We start from the raw sequence: 6,000 nt of genomic DNA, 5'->3' as shown, positions 1-6,000 counted from the left end.
GTCATGACATTCCTTTAATTGATTCTTCATAATATTGTGTTGAGAGTTTATATTCATAAGTTTTACTGGATTAGCAGAATTCATAGTGTAAGATGTTTTGACAGAGTTTTAAATTAACATTTTGAGGTAAAAGGTTTATGGTGAGTATAACATTAGAGTTACAGATTTACACACGACATTATCCTGTAAATAACACATTTACTCTGAAGTCTTGAGCAGTTTGGTGAGCACATTCTTATACACATCACTAATCTTTATGTGCTATTGTATAGTAAATTTTAACAAAATTAATTTTCTTAATATACTTCGTTTCATTTTTCTCCAAAATCCGATAAAAAATGATACATTTTCAACACCAAAATTGTTCTGCGGAAAGATTGGAATGTGAAACTACGTTGCAGATATTAATAAATCACTGTCTCGACCTGGTTGCATTGTCTGAGGAAGTAATTGCTATCTATTTTGTAGTGGTTAAGATCGATTAAACTTAAAGCAGCGATTGATATCTCCACGAGAAGCACACTAACAAAATTGCGTGTTTTACAATAGTATCGTGTGTATATATATATTATGTGTATAATATATAGTTTGTGAACTTTTATACAAGTCGCACGACAACAGAGCCGACAGCTAACACCAACAATGAACAAAGGCCTCCGTATCATTTTATTGTGTTTGTCTACCACTTCCTTCATAACATTCCTACACATAACCACCGATAGCTTCTTCAACGTTGCTCATACCTGGGAATGGCAGCACATCCCAATAAACGTACTAATAGTAATAAGTAATAGTAATAAGTATTTCACCTTAAACTTCAGACAACTTCCTCCGACAAATCAGCCAGCAAATTAAATGCCAAACTTCCAGACACACTCTCAGCTCACAGCCTAGTGCCTACACAGTTACAGATATTACTTCACAGTTCACAGTCGGATAAAACGGGAAGTTAGTTGTTTGTGCTGGCAAGTACAAGTGTTCTGTGTAGTGGTGCAGACGTTTAGGTAGCATTATCGGCAGTACTATTACTAGTATTGCTGTGTGTTGGTTAGTTGGAGAGGCACTAATTTCGGCAGGTAATTGGTTATGTGACACATTGGATTACGAAGAAGAGTAGTACTTTTGTTGGTTAGTGGTAGTACTAGTGTACCGTACGTTGTTTTACTCGAGTATATCTGTGAGTTGCAGTAGTTAGTGAAAACGAAGAATTTTCAGACTATTCACTATTGTACTTGAATGTTGAAGTTGAGCTATTAAGTGATATTAAACTGGTGTGTGAGTTATACCTTTATTATTGAAGTAGTATCTGGTTATCAGCTGTGGGATAGAGCACCTAGTGACACCTTGCTAATGGTAGAGAAGGATTATTTTTAGTTCCAGCTTTAGTTTGTTTGACTATGTAATATTTATTGAAATGCAGCGGCGAAATATTTCTAATAGTGGGACTAGCTTAAAGCTTTTTCAGCTCAGTTACAGTACTCGTAGTCGTAGTAGTACAGTCGTAATCGAAGGAGAACTGTTGAAGTTGAATTGTTTGGACGTTTGGTATCTGATTGAGATGGCGGAATTAGACTCGATTATTTACATGCTGTTAAAAAGTTGACGCTATGGTGATAATTTCATGTTAAAGTTTAACTTAATTATTGGCATAATGTGAACTGCATATGAAATTGCATGACGCATGTGCATTGGTGCATCACGTCAATAATGACAATTATCACATCAAATTTGACGGCACATTTCATATTTTCATATGCGTTTATGTCATATATTGGCTAATGGCTATTGAGTATTGCATGATATAGATATTAGTACTATATTGCACATAATAATAATATTAATATGTAATATCCGGTGTTAATGTCTGCATTGTAAGTCCTGAGGGTGAACTGCAGGTGAACTGCAGGTGAACTGCACGTAAACTGCAGGTGAACTGCACGTAAACTGCAGGTGAACTGCAGGTGAACTGCAGGTGAACTGCAGGTGAACTGCAGGTGAAACTAGGTCTATCTCACACGTGTTCTCGGTTCCTGTCTTATATCCATTTCTGATAACTCCACAGCTGCTGTGATTTGTGTTTAAGTAATCCGTCATTAGTCGACCTGTGCATGGTATTGCGCCACTTGTAGACGCACTGTCGGCTAACAGTTTTGTGATTTGTTATTTCTCTCAATTTTCAATCAAAGTTGAAACTTAAACTTAAGATATGGTTTAGTTACACTTACTAATACTGGTTAACTTCACTATACTACGAAAATGCTGCTGATTTGGATGGCGAATGATGAGCATGATTAGTAGTGATTAAGACGTTGTCATAGTTCGTATGAAGCTACGACCAATTGCAATTATCGGAAGGTTCCACCCTCTCTCTCGATCCGCCAATTTTCGTGTAACACTGTACTTAGTTCCAACGAGGCCTGAGTTCTAGTTCTTCAGGTCTGATCAGCATAGTCAAAACCATCGAATCAAGATGAAGAAGGATTTACATCTTTATACCAAAACACAATCTAAATTCATCAGCGCGAAAGCAATATTGCGATTGATCTCCATGAGGCTTAAAACTTACAGTTTGGGTTTTCTCCGCTTTGTAAGAAATTGCTCACCTGGCACCAGTAAAATGATAACAGTAAAGTAATAACAGCTAGGAGATGCTCAGTAACTTCGCTCAATATGAGCCGATTAAAACACATTTCATGTGGTTCTATGGTGACACACGTGCTTCTCAGTTTGCTGTTATTAGTTCTCGTATATATCTTGATCGTTTGATTTTGGTTCATATCTTATATTTTATAAAACGAAATGAGTCTCCACTCGGTTGAGTATGCTATGACTGCGAGTATCAGTATCCAATATCCGTTTAATCGTTTGATCAGAGTTTAATCGTTTGATCAGAGTTGAGCAACATAGCCACCATTTAATAAGTCTCCTTTGTGTTACGAGACGTATAAGTATAACCCTTCATTACCTTTAATCACGTCATAACAATAATAACACTATCATGACAGCCTTCATAACTTGGTTTCAATATCAGTTTTGTCATTATTAGAGTTGAGACTAATTGTGCCCCATTAAGCACCTTATAGTTGTAACACGAACCATTACCATTAATATTACTGTCACGCCATGGCAATACTCTCAGTCTTCGTCACACAATTATCAGTACCTGACAAAAGTAATTCTGATCGAGCCCCAGCCCTGAATCCTGATTAGTTATTATAGCTTTTAGAGGTATCGGTCACGGTCTGCATTGTTCTGATCATAACTCCACTCCCACTCTTGTTCATGGTCCCTTATTAATGGTGTGCAGCCGGCAGTGTGTGGTGGAGAGCAAACACTGATCTCTCAGTCCCATCGCTAAAAACATGGTTTAATTTTTCTCTTTGCTGCTCTTAAAAATCAAGTTTTAAAATTTTTAATTTTCAATAGTTTTGTATTTTCGGTTCAGAAAATATGACTGACTGACTGACTTAAGTCGGCTTCTTGGTCCGAGCAACTACAATTCCTCGCCACACGTCGCGGTCAAGCATAACAGATCTTATCTCTTCAACACAGGAAAGGCTGGTGTCCTTCTTTAGCATGTCCAGAAACGTAAGGTGGGGCCTCCCCGGTCTCCTGTATCCATGCTGAGGGTCCCAGAACAGAAGTTGGTTTGCCAGAAGGTCGTCATGCCTGGCTACATGTCCAGCCAGTCTCATTCTTCTGGAGGCTATCATTGCTGATGGCTTGGGGATGTTGCCGTATAAATCACTGTTGTTGATGATTTGTGGCCAACGTATGTTCAAGGCCATCCGGAGCATTCTAGTGTAGCATCCATTGATCCGCTTAGTCATGGATTGGCTTATCGGCCAAGCTTCAGAGCCGTACAGGAGTACGGGCTCAACCGTTGCTCGAAAGACACGGATCTTTAAGTCCCTGCGCATTCCAGATTTCCAGGTTGTCTTTAACTGATGACAGGCCCCCCATGCCTTTGCTTTCCTAACATCAAAGTCCTTCTCCGCACTCATTATTCTGCTTCCAAGGTAGACAAAGTCATCTACTTGCTCTATCTCCTGCCCACTTGCTGCTTTAATGACGGTAGAGTCAGACTCAGAGAGATTGACTCTGATGTACTTCGTCTTACTCTCGTTGAGGTGCAGTCCAACGGAGTTAGCAGCCAGCTCCACACTGAGGAGAAGATCTTGCGCTTGCTCTGCGGTGTCTGTTGTCAGTGCAAGATCGTCAGCAAAGTCGACATCTGTCATCTTAACTGCTGGGTATCTCCTGCTTCTTCTGGGGTTGACAGTGAAGCCCAGATCTTTGCCTCTAAGTGCTGTTGTCATCACATAGTCAATGACAATCACGAAGAGGTAGGGCGCCAGTGTATCTCCCTGCATAACTCCAGCAAGTATAAGGAAAGCTTCAGTCAGACCATCCTCCGTGATGACTCGTGCCATGGTGTCCTTGTACATAGCATCTATCAGCCTAACAATGGGCTCTGGTATCCCATATGCCAGGAGTATCTTCATCAATATACCCCTATGAATGCTATCAAAGGCCTTCTTAAAATCGATGAACAAGAGAAGGGCGGTCAGGTTCAAGATCCTCCTTAGGTTCAAGATCCTCCTTAGACACAGAAAATATCATATTTTAAAATGAGACAGAATTTCGACAATGTAAATTTTTCATTTTGTAATGCTTTCTTTGTGATACTCTCCACTGTCATAATCAAACTTCCAGTACCTCAATTTTACCTCAATTGTGTTAAATGCCATCCTTTATAGTTAACTAATTTATTGGTTACTGGACAAAAATTCAGTAAAACTGTGAAATTCGAGTCCAGTAAATTTCATCGTTAAACTTAATCTTTAAAAATGGGACAAAAAACGGACAATATTATTTTCCCTTCTGTGGTGCTTTCTTCGGCAGGAATCTATAACTTTCAGTACCTCAATTGGGTTGCATATAAATATAATCCATAGTTAATTTCATCTCATTTGAACAATTTCACCATCTTCCTGAAGTTTGCGATTAGTAACAGTGTAACGCGACGACTCAACGATTTATCCAATTTAACTTCCTGTTTTTGAGGCAGCTATAACAGAGGTCTTTGCGAGTGAGTACCTTTGGTAGAGTACCAGTAAATACTAAAATAGCTTCACCTCAATCACAGATTAAATTTTACCAAATATAATTTTAGTATAACAGACAAAATCCTAGTTAATTAGTATATAGGTAACTGTAAAACAAGTTAACTTCGCTCGTTTAACTTTACCATATTGGCGATAATTTGGATGGTTATATTGTGGACAACGCAAGCCACCGTTATCCACAGTATGAATCTGTAGTGTATTACTATTAGAGCGTTAACGTATCCTTACAGTATTATTTGCTCGGTGTTAATTATCGCACTTGATCATTTGTATGCTTAGAATATAAGCCGGTCGACATTTTATGTGTGTTTTACAGTTCTGGTATGGTTTGTCAAATTTCAGCTCTGATAATTTCTACTTGCTCAAGGTTTCCCGAGAAAAGCTTCGATTTTGGCAGAATGAATTAACAAATTGCCAAATTCGACACCAATAGATCTGGATACTGATTACTGGTATGGAGGTCAGTTATATTTCCTGGCACGTGATTATTAACCAATCAAAATCAAATACCACAATACCTATCACGTGTTAAAGCCAATATAATGGTTCACCTCCCCATCAAGAAGTCAAGAGACATATTTACTGCAGTGTTCTAATAGTATAATAGACTTACCTGGGGACCCCAGGTTATTATGCTCATAAACATAATAATCGAATAGAGATTTGACATGCTGAGCGCCGCCCAGTAAGTAATAAACACGAACACAGTCGGTATAATTAATTTGAATACCCTTCCCCGACAGTGTGGAGGTCATTTATACTTTCCTGGCACGTGACCGCGATTATTATCCAATCAGCTTTAGCAATGAGCATTCAGAACCAGAATACCTATCACGTGTCCAAACTCCAAGCCAATATAATGGTTCACCTA

This window comes from Bolinopsis microptera, chromosome 7, assembly GCF_026151205.1.
Source record: "Bolinopsis microptera isolate Bmic1 chromosome 7, MBARI_Bmic_1.0, whole genome shotgun sequence".
Lineage (NCBI taxonomy): Eukaryota > Metazoa > Ctenophora > Tentaculata > Lobata > Bolinopsidae > Bolinopsis > Bolinopsis microptera.
Note: the sequence above shows the minus strand (reverse complement) of the source record.